The 14,907-nt window shown below is 48.5% G+C and overlaps 1 protein-coding gene across 4 annotated transcripts in view; it reads left to right on the top strand.

Annotated features, from left to right (window-relative positions):
- LOC146185675 (galactosylceramide sulfotransferase-like) overlaps positions 1–14,907 on the top strand; it is a 200,898-nt gene that overhangs the window by 106,815 nt on the left and 79,176 nt on the right. The window lies entirely within an intron of this gene.

The raw sequence follows: 14,907 nt of genomic DNA, 5'->3' as shown, positions 1-14,907 counted from the left end.
CTAGTTTCGATAAATGCAAAAACTAAGTAAAGCTATTAAACAAAATAACAACTTGTTCTCCAGAGTTGACTATAGTTCTGCTCAATTCTGTCTCCTTTTGCCAATCCGTTACGCTGGCTTCGGATTGCAGAACGTCGTTCCTGCTTTCGCGCACTCTACTTTGGTGTCTATTGAAGGAGTGATGGCGCACTTTAGTAAAAGTAATTTCGAGAGGAATTAATTACTTTGCTGCGAAATTACTACCAAAAAGTAATTCACTGCGTTACTAAATTATCAAACTGAAAAAGTAATTCATTACTTTACAAATTATCGAAAAAAGTACTTAAATTACAGTAATTTCATTACTGTAATTCAATTGCTGCCATCTCTGGATTTAACCTATTGGTCTGCTTATATTTGAAAAAGACTGTACTCCTTCCTTAGGTTTTTACGTTTCCCAGCAGCGGAGGAAGAATAAATAGCACGCGAGAAATGCATGCGGTGGTTTCGGGTAGGTATTTTCCCTTTTCCACTCTTTTCCACCGCCTGCGTTCATGTTTGCTGCTGCATGCGGGGACGATTAATTGGACTTTAAAATCTCACGAATACAATTTGAAGTGTTTTACAGCACGTTCTCAAGAGCTAAGCAAACGAGAGAAGAAGCGCAATCTTGAGGAAGGCGCTTGGGTTCGCCTCGTCCCATCGAACCAAGCGAACAAAAAAGGAGGATACGGAATAGCAAAGCACCTTTCGCTCGAAAGGTTAGATTTGCGCATGGTGTTCGCCCGGAAGAGAAACATGGCGAACTTCCCGCAAGAAAAAAAGAAAGCGAGCAGCGCAATCGGAGCCCGTTGTCGTGAATGCGAACCAACAGCCGGAAAATTAGACGTTGGCTTGCCGCGCGCCTACGAAGAGCGAGCACTCGCCGCTCGAGGCTCTGACGCGGGTTCAAGTTTCGAGCCGTTCTGTGTATCGCGCGCCTCCCCCTTTTTGTCGTCTGCGTCTTTCCAACAGCGCTGAAGAATTCGCGGCTCAGGCGCCCCAAAGAGAAAGAAAAGGGGGTACCCGCACGCACGTGCCTGTGGCTGCGGCTTGCGTGTTCGCGCCGTCTCAAGGCGTTTCTTGAGGTCCGCGCTTTCGTTTCCTATTTGCGACTTTCTGCGTCCGCGCGTACTTTCGAGCTGTGTTTCGCGCGGTTTCTGCGTCTTCGTGGCCGCGGCGGGAACGACTGCTGCGAAGCGTAAAGCGGGGCTATCAAAACCGCGGCGCCGCACTCCTGGTCGTCGAGGCGGGCGAGTGAAACGAGCCGACCTCGGGAGAATTGTTGCTGATGGAGGAACAGCTGCGAAGGTTGAGATTGTTTGATTTGGAGCGACTCCGAAAGGCTTCTTTCTTTGAACTAGTGCTCCGGCACGAAGAGAAACAAATTTTGGAACGAACTATTATAAACGCGATGTTACAGTACAGGTTGTGAATATTTGTCCTTGTTGACGGGCGTGGTGGAAATTTATGGTGGGTGCTTGCTTTAGGCATCAAGGCTAAGGTGTCGATTGCGTAAGGGACCTTCTCCTTGTAACTCTTTTCTCAGTGCGCTGTTTCAGTACACGCACCCAGTAAAGCGTTAATTAACATGCGAAGCGCGCAGGCTGTGACCGAACTCAGATTCTTTTACTCCATTATTTTAATTGGCAGCTAAATGCATCTGACTCGTGACCGCGTATTGGATGCGCTCTGATGGTCGCATTTGATCGCCATGACACCCGTCGAATACAGTGAGGTAAATAATTTGCTGCATCGATTTTGGCGCTCGTAGATATTGCCAGCGGTACTTCATTGTTCACGTTTGGAACACAGAGATGTGACGCAACTATTGATGTATTCTTTTTTTTTTTCTCGAGGGGAAACAAAAAAGCCGTGGCGTTTCTTTCACAGTCCATTTAGCATGTTTCAAGGTGGCGCAGAAAGGTAGCGCATCTATAGAAGGCGCGGTGACACTCGATCCGGACGTCAAAATGGATTTCCTGCTCACGGAGGATTACGCGTCGTCTCGGGAAGTTCTCGTAAAAAATTTCAACGTCCCTTGTTCTTCGTGAGGATTCAAAGATTTCCAGGAGCATATAGTCATCGTGCCGTCAGTTTGTCCGCACTTCGATCTCGCCCACATTTCTTTGGCCTATAGCAGTCAGTGCACGCGTGGCAATGCAGTGCGAGCCTTCTTTCTCCGTGAGCGCGCGTAGAAATCGCCTTACAGTTACGAAGTGAGGAGAAAAAAAAAACGCTAAATGCATTTCTGTCGCAGCTTCCCTTACCGGTCGCAAACATACGTACAGTTTGCTAAACTCTTGCTTGCAAAAAGTTACCATTGCTTCTTTTCCTGGGTGTTGTTTCCTTCTCTTTTCTGCCGGCGCTGGCGACGAACCTTCGCGTTTTCATGCTTGACCAGAAGCAGACGACGCCGGCCAGTGCCGTCAAGGCAGCGAGGCGGGTTGTGTGCCACAATCGATAAGCCGAAAGCGGGGCGGCCTCCGCTTCGCCTGCTGGTGCTGTCAGAGAATTCGAAGGGTTTGCTCGCCGGTCTTTCTTTTTGCTCTTTTTTTTTTTTCTACTCGCGCGCATTTGCGCAGTGCCTCCTCTTGCGTTTACTTTACCGGCCCCGATGTTGTGCGTATTGACCTCTGGATTGCTTCGGCTTCGAGCAGCCGGCCGGCGAAACCCCACACACTCATCTCGGAGGCGGTGCTTGTGACGCGTGGAAACTGCTTTTCGCTTCGAGTTGTTTTCGTTTTTATATAGACGCCCATCTGCTGCAGCATAAGTTGCTTTCTTGTTTACGCTGATGACCGTTGAAGATGGCGCAAAACGGTTTGGAGACGTAGAAGAAAAGGAACGACAGGACGAAAAGGACGCCCTTTTTTATGACGCGTATGTTTACGTATTTCATACTCGAGTCATTGGCTTATATAGAGTAGTTTTTCATCGATCATGCGCGCATCTTGCGAAACACTTTAGCTGCCTTTCTGCTGCCTTATATCTCTTCATTCGGAGACGTATTATCGGCGTTTCCTTTCGCTCTTGAACCAGCGAAATTTATATTCTCCGGAGATATTGTCGTCGGCGTTGAAACTCTCGCCGACAAAGTGTCATTACAGGACATTTCAGCCAGAGTGGTACGTTGAAGGCAGCCTAAGTCTAACTCAGTAAGGTAGAAGTTGGGCGAGTTGGTAATTAGACATGATTGAAAAAACTGCGCTCGTCCAGTTCTTTAAGTGTTTAGTCGCCGTCTTTTTTTAGCGCAGTGCATTTTTTCAATCATGTCTAAGTCTAACTCCATTGCGTGCTTGGCGTTGCAGCCGCTTTCGCTTGGTCTGTAGCAAAAAAAAAAAAATAATAAAATAAAATAAAAAATGCTTAAAGACTGTGCAGTGACGTTCAGACACGAGGGTAGCTACGGGAACGTTGTTGGCAACTACGACAGGAGGACGTCGCGGTCTTTATTATGCAAAGCTCATTCCAGAGCCAAATTCTGCGCTGTCAGTGCACGTTAAAGAACTGCAAGTGGTCGGAATTTCTGGAGTCCTCCGCTACGGCGTCTCTCATATAGCCTGAGTCGCTTTGGGAAGTTAAACCCCACAAACCAAACCAAACCAAATTCTGTACTATGTGCATGCGCGCGCTTCGCAGGCAAGTATAACTGATCCTTGAGAGAAGTGTACAATATTAAATAGTGAGACTACAAGGAAAAACTATTTAACGTTCCTAAAGTTTTACTCACAAGTTCAACACAGGAAAGCCAATAGCCGGGTCTGGAGCAGTAATGTTATAGTAAGGGACTTTTCGTTTTTCGCCTTTCTAGCATTCTTTTTCGCTGCTTTTTTCCTAGGAATGTCAACCTCTGATCTATTTTTTTTATATGTTTACATACATAACAAAAGCGCCACCTTAACGCGGGTCGAAGCATACATCTTCTTTGAATAGAACACTGTAGCCCTCCAAAGCAATCTGTTCATGTCCAGCCCAGCGGGCCATCTCCGGTTCAGAACGGTCATTTTGCTCGTCTCTGAGCCTTCTCAGTAGTCGGTGGGTAGCATCGTATGGAAGGAATTTTCCGTTTACCATTCTTTTTTTCTTTATCTTTGTCATCGTTTTCGGCTGTCGAGTTGATCCGACGGAAATAAAAGCAGCCGCATCTCTTCTTATGACCCCTCATCGGTGAGCGATAGCGCCGGAGGCTCGTACGGTGCCTACGGCGTCGTCGTCTTATGAGGGCCCTTTGTCATCCTGCCGTCTCTTAATACATGGGGCGCCCGGGCGGCGGACGCCCTTCAGACTTTTCCCCTAGCACTGTCCGCATTTTATCCTACCGGAGAGGCGAAGCGGGCCTTGCCTGTCCATGACAGAAGGAAAGAGGTGGGGAGAGGAGTGCGACTCTTTTGTTCCCCCAAAACACGATCGGAGGGTCGAGACGCGGGGAAGGGGGTCTCCTGCGAAGCTCTCTTCACTGCGAGGCTTTGTTGCCTTGCGAAGAAGGACGCTTCTTCGTGCCACTTATTTCTCCTTCCCTGTCTCGCTCTTTTTTACCCGCTTCACCTCGCCATTTCCTGACCCTGCTCCCTCTATTCCCTTTTCTTCTTCCCTGGGGACACTGCGGACCGTCGTGTGGCCGGTCAGGCCTCTGTTTTTGTCTTCTTTTTCGTCCCTGGTGTCCACCACCACTAACTCCTGCCCCGTGTTCACTTTTTGTTTTGGGGTTTCTGAACTCGTGATAAGTTCGATTTACTGCTGTGCTCCTTTTTTGTGCGAACCGTCTCCTCCATCTTCACACGGCCAACTCTCTATTTAGCGCTTTTTGCTTGCCTGTCTGGTTTGTCGCTGTTGATCATTTCGATCGCCCACCTTCTCTGTTGTTCAGTGTTGTGTCGCTGGTTCCCCCCGGTCGGTCTCCGCTTAGGCGTCACCGCTTGTATGCTCACACCGGTGAAGCTGCCTGCTACTGCTGCTTCTTGGAACGGCGCTCGTCAACGTCACGGAAGGACAATCTTCGCGCAATTGCCCGCCCGCCTCCCTGGCTGCCCAGCTTACCCGCGGGTTTTCTCTCTTCTTTTCTGTGCCCATCTTCAGTGTTTCTGCTAGGGCACAATACTTCGCTGCACTTTCCGAAAAGGCCATTCTTCCCTGGGCCTTTGCGCACGCATTTCTTTCTCTTCCATCTGAAACTGCTGTGTTTCCGGTCTCGCGAAGAAACGTGCAGTATTGCGAAAGCACGAACTGGGCGTCGGGTATTGTGTGATCTGCCGTGCTTCCCGAGGCTGTTCAGATATCAGAACCGTTAGCGATTGGATTTGTTGGCCGATCACGTTTTCATATGTTTGGCTGATGCGCTAGCCATTAATAATTCGCACGCTGAGACTTGTGAATCCGATTCTCGATTCAACGGCGCTTATAGAGCCCTTCTTCACGCTCATTTCTGTTTTCTTTAGAGATGGTGAGGAATTAGGGTACTCCCTCTTTTTTGCTGTCCTTTCCAGCCAGCGTATATGGTTTATCTGTATATGAGATAATATTTCTTCCCTTTCACGCGTTCCTGTTCCGCAGTGTATACGGGGGCGCACCGTGGTAGCTTATTGGTTCGACTTTCTTGTCCGACCTCGGCGTAGGCGAGGCGAGGCTTGGCCGCGACAAGCTTACTGCGCGGCGTGATCAAGTGTTTGCTCTATGTGCCTTGCGAACACGCGTTCCCAAAGAAAAGAAGAGTCCGGCGCTCGTTTGCTTACCTCAGGCCAGGTGAGCTAGATCGCCGGCATGTCCGAGGTGTTCGTGTGTCGCTCTCCATCCTTCGTAAGTTTGCGGATGGAGTGGAGGCGCCACTCTCGTCTTCCGCCCACTTGGTCGCACTCTGGACGTTTCTTTCGTAGTGCTTACTTGCTCTTGTCATACGATTGTGGCAGCGAAGGGAATGGACTTGCCCTGCCATCTGGTCATGTCGTCGGCGTCCCGCAGCTCTTGTACGCTCAAGTAAACAAGTTTGTCAGACCCGAAGTGTGTCATCATGGAATGTTTTCTGTGTGTGTAGTGATTGCCCCAGGAAATCTGTGAGCCATTAGAGCACGTGACAGTGTTTCTGAAGATTATCAGAGTGCGAATCTTAGATTATTTTTTTTTTGTCTTTCACGGAAACGTCAATATTTGGGCATGTTTGTTTGCTATATTTTCGGCAGTGGACTCGAGATGTCTAGGTGCGACTAAGAAACGAAAACATCCTTTCGTTTGACGCTTTCTGCCGTTTTATTACTTTTTGTTTGTTTGTTTGTTTGTTTGTTTGTTTGTTTGTTTGTTTGTTTGTTTGTTTGTTTGTTTGTTTGTTTGTTTGGGCTAAGCGCGGCTTCAATCATTGGGAGCCGCAACAACAAAACCTGTGATACGCGTATATTTCAGGCCAAGAAACCGGAAGACAAATATTAACAGCGCTTGATATTTTCCGAAAACAATTGCCACCTATGGAAAAGGGAGAATACAGGCAATTGCCGGAGTTTGCATAAATAATGTCTTAAGGCGAAAGCCTTGGTTCAAGGGCTACGGACCTGTTCGCAGGACGTGTCCGTAGCAAATGTTCGCACGAACTGAGAAAAAAATCTGTCTCCATCGGTAATCAAACCACTCCTGCTCTGATCCCCAGCCGAACGCGCAGACCAATACTCCACGACTGGCCTTCTTTTTTTCTTTTTCTTTATTTTTGAGTATTTGAAAATTCAAACAAAAAAATACACACAGAAAAGCATATGAAAGCATCTATTTTTTCTCTTTATTGCATGGGAAAACCTCCAAGGAATAGAAACTAAACAGCGCATACCTCAAATCACCGGGCTGCATATTGCAAGCCCGCTATAACCCAGAAATTCCCTACCATAACAAATGTCAAAATTCAGAGCTCGTGAAAAACCGATCGTAATTCTTCTTGTCTATAGCGTGATAATGACGGTATCAATGATAATGACTCTGCAGTTAGTTGCATTTAGTTGATGATAGTGATAGTAGCGATAGTGATGATGATTATGATAGTATGGATTAGTGACGATGCATTTAGGGAAACAGTCCTGTAAAGTTGCTTTCGCAATTTCCGCTCTTGAGCGGACTTAAGCGCACTCATGCAACTTTTATTTTATTGAAACGGTCAGTGGACGCTAAGCGACATAACTGCTTTGACATTTTTATTTGGAGTACGGTGTTGCAGCCTTTTTAAAGAAATGTTGAAGCGGGAGGGGAGGGGACGTGGTTGGGGATTGGGAAAAGTTGGAGAGACTGAGTACTCAGCGGCGGCAAACAGTATGGAGCCCCTTAGCCATGTTTTACCTTTACGACAACACAACGTTTTGTCAATGAGCTTATGTGCAGCTGAAGTGTGATTACTGGAAAGCAAGGCATAGGCGCGCGTGTTTCTTCTCAGGGAAACGGGTACACGCAAAATGCATTGCGTGCATTTGTGTCCGAGCTCGCAACAATTTTCCTCGCGAAATTTGCGTGACTCGTACTGTTTCTCAAAGGGTGAAAAAGCTGAAGGGCCCTCTCGACAGCCTCCGGACGAGTTCGCTAATTTGACTGCCCCCGGCAGACGCAATCGCGCCAGCCCTTCGACGGTTGCCAAATGATTGCAGTGTGCATTCAGCAGTGCGCAGTGTGAGCACGCCGGCGAGCCGCTGTGCTAAGCTCGGGCGTCTCCATTGGGCCAATCGGGAGGGAAGAGGCAGCTGGCCCCTGAGGGACGTAAGGCACGCTGCTGACCGCGCTCGCGCGCTGCATTCCCGCGCGCCGAACGCAGCGGAGAATTTGGCGGCCTTCGGACCACGCTGCAGCGCGCTCGCGGAGGGGCGGCCAGCGTAGGGGAGACGTATCGGCGCAGCCGCGTGGGTACTGCGCGGGTGCAGTGGCCATGTAGGTTGAAGTTGAAGGTGAAAGTTTATTTTAGGATCATAGGTACACGCACCTTGTACTGCACGTGCGCTGTAGGAACCCGGCCATCTTAATTTACGTCTGCGACATATTGATTGGTCTTGACAATGCTGCTATTTTTTTATTTTTTTTACGTATAGAACCAGTGGTGTGCCATGATTTTTACAGAAGGTAGATCTAGATATAATCGGATGGGGAAGGAAGAAGGAGGGGGGGGGGGGGGGGGGGGGGAGAGAAGCCGAAAACGACGTAGAAGCTTGATATTTTTTTTCTGTAGCGACAGAGTTGCCCGGCATGAAATGCATATACGAAAGGCTCATCCTAATTTCGGAAAAGCGGGGAGGTTTTTAATCACGTCCTTGTATGCTTGGCTGGAACCCTGCTTTTGGGAAAGGGAATTAAAGAAAGTGAATGTAGAAACGAGAAAGTAGAAACAAGAAGTAGAACACGGATGAAGCGTGTTCGCAGAAAGATGCAGATGAAAAAAAAAAAAAAGTCTCCAGTGGCCGGACTGGAAAAAACTTTCCATTTGTGACCCTTTAACTGCGCCAACGTAGACAAGAAACATTTGTTGATTGAGAGCAGTTTGCATAATGGACACGCTAAGTGGGGTAGGAAACGTCTTTAGAAAACGAAGTCTTGTTCGCCAGGTGCGGGGTATACACGGTTTAGCGTAAGGAGAACGGACAACTGTGTAGGGACGCGTGGCACAGCGGGTTGAGAACGGTCTCATTTTGAGTTCATGCTCTTGGCTCTTTACGGCGATGTATTTGCTTACAACGTTCTACGCGTTGCCGCTATGGATACGTCGTGTCGACTTATGTATAGTGACACGAAGGCACAGTGTGTCAGTCGGTGGAACGCCGTCAAGTTGCTTTAACATTCGCCCGCTGAGAGCGCTATATTCTTGTCTCCTGATGTGCCTTTGTACATGAAGGTTCATGTAGCGTTTGCGGCGTCTTACATTTTTTTTTGTTTTTTGTTACGCTAGCTTGCCATAAGGCATATTATAAAAACACATGTAAAATATTTTCCTTAAGGAACCGGAGAAGGCTCCTGCTCTTATTGTTGTCGGTGAGCCATTTGGAGAAGTCCTCTTCCCGTGTTGCGGTTAGTCCCACTTCCTGCAGAATCTGTGTCCTTGAGGCCCTTGCTTCAACAATATTACTGCATTATTTGTGTTTTTCTTATAATCCCGTGCATCTTGTCACTCGCTCATCATCATCATCATCATCATTATCGAGAAGGAAGAGGAAAGCACTTTTCTTGGATGTTTTAATTTTGACACCCACGCGGCGTTTCCACATATGGCATATCGGCGCACTGCCTCTCCATGCGCCCGCTAGTGGCGATACCTCCGCGCAGCCTGCAGTTGGCGGTCGATAAGGCGCATCTCCGTTTTTGGAGTCGCTGTTTGGCTAACGTGGCGTGTGCCTCTTTCCGCGCGAAACAATTTGGACCTGCCGGCAGCCGCCGCCTCTTCAGCTGCGCGCACCATCTCGGTCATTTGTACGCCTCACGCGATGTGTTCTGTGTGCACTTGGTTTCATTTCAGTAGTTCCAAGCAGCGCTGCCGACTGCGCGAGGCCGGCACCTATATGGATGGAATATAGGAGCGTCCCCTTTGGAACGGGGTGGTAGCTGTAGCTACCATGCTCATTTTTCTCCCTATATCTTAATTATTGATTTAGACTGGTCAACTACACCATCATTCTATTTATTAAATTTTTGTTTCCACATTACTAACATTATGTCACTTCTCTGCTTTTAAGCCACCAATCTTCCAGTCGTTTTTTGCTAGTTTCCATCGCGGGTTTATTCACCCGGTCACTGTTATCTCTAAACCCCAGAGCTTCAAAAAGAGTGACTACGCCTGCATCAACTTTCGGATGGATACCATTATATTCGAGTATAATATGGGCAATTGTTTCACTGGAGTTTCCACATACAGCACATGCGTCATCTCCATTGTTAAATTTCTTTTTGTAGCTGCGTGCTCTAAGGCACTCTGATCTAGCTTCAAAAAGTAGGGCACTGCCTCTTGAGTTATCAAAGAAATCTTCCTTCTTGATCTGCATTTTCCACTTTCGGTATAATTCCACACTCTGTTTCTTTTCCATCGAATTTATCCAATTTTTACCTTCTGTGTTTTTCACCTGTTGCTTGATGCTCTTCATTTTTTCGTCCTTGTGACTAGCATACTTACTAGTTAGTTTCCTTTCTTTTCCTCCATTGTGAGTCAACGTTTTTTAAGGACGGGTATTTAAATACTTTAGCTGCCCATCTGTTACTGTCCAATTTCCTCAGGCGTTCCTCATATAATACTTTACTCTGAGCTTCCCGTACTTCGAAAGATGCCGAGCCCATATCTCCCTGTACCGCCTTATTTGTAGTTTTGCCGTGGGCACCTAGTGCTAATTGTCCAGCGGATCTCTGATTTATTTCTAATGTCGACTGTACCTCTGATTTTAGGCACAAAACCGCATTTCCGAAATTAGGTCCGGGCACCATAATTCATTTCTGTCGCTGCGTCGCCGGCGCCCCTAGCGACTAGAAGTGCGCACCGCGAGCCTATAACACGCACTCCTGTGTTTTTTTGCACTGCAACATAAAAAGCGGGTTCTTACCTCGTACTAGTAGCAGCAATATAAATGTCCTAACACAAATCCCAGTGACTTCATCTTTGCAAAGCAGTGCAGTCGTCTCCTGACCAATGCAAATTAACTTTCCCATGTCCACGTTTTCGCCTTTGAAAGCGGCCACGTCGTCCATAGCCGTAGCGTCTATAGCTTTGTCATATGCAGTCATGCCATCTGTCTGTAGCCACGGCACATGTGGTAATGCCAGCGCTGGTCGCGGGAAAGGGGCAAACTAAGAAACTTAAGAGTATTTTATTTTTCTTGTTTACCGTGCTCTCTTTTTTCACCTAATTGCGCACTGTCGGTCATAAATAGCTACCTGCGTCTGCCGAAGTGGCGACTAGACTTAAGGAATTCCAGGACGCGGTCGAACGCATCGTGCTGGCCAGTCGCGCGCTGCGCAACTCGGTCACAACTACAACAAACTCCGTTTAGCATTATTGGCGAAAGGCATCCCTAGCTTCCACATCTTTGCGGCGAACTGTTGGGGCGAGGAATAAACCAGGCGCGATCTTGTGTCCATTGCTCCGCCGTCAGCCAACACCCTCCAGAAAACTGCGCTCCCAAGCCCGCCGATGCGAAGGTGGTGGCACGGTGGCGTCCGCACCGTTCTTTCTGCTGAGGTTGCAGCGCGGCGCTGTGGCGTTCGCTGAACGCGCCAATACGCTCGGATGCGGCCGCCTGGTTTATTAGTTTTTCCGGGCTGTCTTGCGAGCCAGGCAGTCGCTGAGTGTGCGGAACTTGTGCGCCTCCAGAGCGCGTAAATTGTTTGTGCCTGCCGCGCGCGCGTGTGTATGTGTTGGTTGGTTTGGTTGGTTTGTGGGGTTTAACGTCCCAAAGCGACCAAGGCTATGAGAGACGCCGTAGTGGAGGACTCCGGAGATTTCGACCACCTGGGGTTCTTTAACGTGCACTGACATCGCACAGCACACGGACGCCACTCCGTTTCGCCTCCATAGAAACGCAGCCGCCGAGGTCGGGTTCGAACCCGGGTACTCCGGCACAGTAGTCGGGCGTCTTACCACTGCACCACCCTGGCGAGAGAGAGAGAGAGAGAGAGAGAGAGTGTGTGTGTGTGTGTGTGTGTGTGTGTGTGTGTGTGTGTGTGTGTGTGTGTGTGTGTGTGTGTGTGTGTGTGTGTGTGTGTGTGTGTGTGTGTGTGTGTGTGTGTGTGTGTGTGTGTGTGTGTGTGTGTGTGTGTGTGTGTGTGTGTGTGTGTGTGTGTGTGTGTGTGTGTGTGTGTGTGTGTGTGTGTGTGTGTGTGTGTGTGTGTGTGTGTGTGTGTGTGTGTGTGTGTGTGTGTGTTGGTGTGAGAGATAGAGAGAGAGAGAGAGATGGGGGGTAGAGAGGGGACAACTTGATGTACGATGAGGATTAAAACTTTGTTACACCGAAAAAGGGAATTCAACCATAAAGTCTTTTCAGGGATTACTTGGGACGCTTCGGCCTCCAATGCACTGCTGCTGAGCTGTGATGCGCAGGAGGGACTCTAACCTGTCAAATGTTTGTGAATCGTCAATATAGCTGTGACGTGGCCACAGTTATATAGAAGGCATCTGACAAGAGTTTACACCCAATCTTTTTACGAAATTACGCCAACTTCCTCTGTCCGCTTGATCAGCGCCCTATTACCGAACGAATCGGTAAACTCGCCGAGAGTTTCTGCACACGTGCGAAGAAAAGGCCACGATGGCTATCGTCTGCTAGACTATTCCTTTAGCTGCGCGGAGCCTCCGACCCTTTCGTCTTGAATTAATACTGCTGGTACACGCGCCGCCGATATTCATAAGCCACGTGCCGCCCAGCTGCAATCAGCGTACAAACAAAAAGGTGAAACGCAGACAGCGAGATTAGTTTGAGGAATGCTTGCACTGTTACTATCAGCAGTCTTCCTTACCCTGTTCGCTATGTTAGCGGTTGGAATGCCACGTAGGGTGGTAAACGAAGAAAATGGTCGGGGGCTGCGCGCAGCTCCAGGAAACGCCTAGCACACAGTGGCCTGCAATTCATGCGCATGCGGCGACTCTCGGTGAGTTTGCCGACTCGTTCCGTCACAGGGCGCTGATCAAGCGAAAGGTCCACTCTCACGTGATACCATTAAAAAAATTGGTAAGTGTGCACATTCGCCTGTGCACAGCTCCGAAGCGCTCGGACTCGCACCACGTGTGCCACCACTTCCCTTATGGCGGAATTCTAGAGCGAAATTTTGCAGTACCTGCCGTACAGCGCGGACCTGGCCACATCCGTGATATGCTACTTAATCTTCACCGTTCACCGATAGCGACATGTTGGCACAGAAAAATGAAGACACGGTTTGTGCAGGTATACGCTGCGTGAGACTTCAATAACAATGTCACACAAAACGTGGTTTCCAGGCTCTACAAATGTTCGGATAACGGTGGTAAATATTGACAAAAATGAAGAAATGTAATATGAATTAAATTGTGGTACAGTTTCGTCAAATACAAGCACTGTACAAACGTGCTGGCCTTTTTATTTTTACTGTGCGCACGGCTCGTATTTATATTGTCTATTAGGGCCGTTGATAGGTGAGTCGCAATGCTAACAATCACCTCTCATTTTGTCTAATGTGGTCCGCGCTGGAAATTATTTAGATCTTCTATCTCTCGCTCTCCTCGTTTTTATACATTTACATGCGCTCTCTCACTTTCAAATAATGATAATAAAACAAAAGACCGAAAATTTTCCGCGGCTGATGTTCGCTTCCGTCTCTCAATCCCATTTGTGTTGAGAAAATAGTCGGCGGCGTTCTGCACGGAAAGGGCTACCGCCATTTCCTATACGACACCATCGCCTAACAGGCCAATCGTATTTTCCGCTGTCTTGCGCAACGTCTCGACGTCTCGAGAATGGGAGAAGGACGTGCGGTCTTCCGCATCGCTTAACGCTCGTGTTTGGATGCGTGTGCTGCGCTAGGGACCATAACTGCGCCCTTGTCTTGTCTCTCGTCTTGGATTCGTTCCTATTCTTCCGGCGAGCCCCGAGAAGAGGGGGTTAGAGAGTGTTTTCTATCTGGGTGAAGCAGATGAACACTCCGGGTAGTGGTGCCATGCCGGCTCAGAAGCACAGTAGATGGAGAGGTCGTCGAGCTGACGGGTACACCGGACCCGCTGGCTTTTGTGTTTGTTCGCTCGTTATGTGTACATGTATATTGGCATATCAAGCGCAGACAAGCTGCGCTGTCTTAAGAAACGATCGGCGCCGACTCGTGGCTCATGGTGTCCTAGTCAGCAAGACTCGCCTAAGCCTGGCCATAGAAATAGCATCGCTGACATCGTTTCCGATGAGGGAAATAACGTCAGCACCCGTATACTGTTGCGAACACCTAGCTCAGCAGTACAGCATCTCCACGGGATGTTTATGTTGTCAAGCAAGAGTGGATGCTGCACTATTTGTTCGGTGTAATCAGTAGTGGTTGCTTTATCGTTACTAAGAGCAGGAGACTTAGCAGGGTAACAGGACTAATAACTTGGAGGGACGTACCGCCGTGCAGACTGTGTGCTAGCAGTGCCCTGTAGTGTCGTCCCTGCCTTTCTGATTACCTTTTCGCGTTATTACGCGAGTAAAGATCAGTCAGCTTGTACAACACCATCAGTAACATGCGTAAGAGAACCAGTAAATAACCTAATTGAACAAGCAAAGATAGGTTAGAGTGAAAGTCGAGGTTGTCATGGATTCTTGTTGACGATCATTTAGAGCTTGTGGACTGTGCATTACTGAAAAGAACACTCCTCATTAAAATGGCTCTTTAAGCACGGTGTCGTTCATATGCGCGCGCTGAATGAGTGTTGGAGCCCGGTCTCCATTCAAGCGAAGCAAAGATAGCGAGTCACCTGTATGAAGACCTTCTTTATCTAGCTCTGCCTCTCCACCGTATATGAAAGAAGGAAACAATACAGCGCTTACCTTGCCACTCTCCCTATTTCGACACTGAATCCCCGCCCATAAGGCTAGACAGTGCACCGTTTTCCTTTTACACCACCACAGCCCGTGAGCCCCCCCCCCCCCCCCTCCCCCCTCCCCACTTTACACCATATACACACTGAATATCCATATCTCGAGCATGTTATCTAATCCCACACTCGCGCCAAAGGCCCCGGCCAGAGGAACCATTATGTGGAAACTTGACCACGCTGGGGTTACAGACAGTGCGCTGGTACATCAACTCGCCCACAGTGCTCAGCAAAGGGCGCCTGCAATGTCTTTGTCGAGTCACCGTCCGGGAACGAATCCCTCCTCTAGCTAAAAGAAGCCAATCAAGCAACACTGCTCTGATTTGCCTTGACCTCTGCAGACAGGTCCTTCCCCAGACAACCTCTTAATT

This window comes from Amblyomma maculatum, chromosome 6 (genome assembly GCF_055883805.1).
Source record: "Amblyomma maculatum isolate TAMU_Amacu chromosome 6, ASM5588380v1, whole genome shotgun sequence".
Taxonomy (NCBI): Eukaryota; Metazoa; Arthropoda; class Arachnida; order Ixodida; family Ixodidae; genus Amblyomma; species Amblyomma maculatum.
The sequence above is the reverse complement of the archived record's forward strand: the minus strand, read 5'-3'. Positions and strand labels throughout refer to the sequence as shown.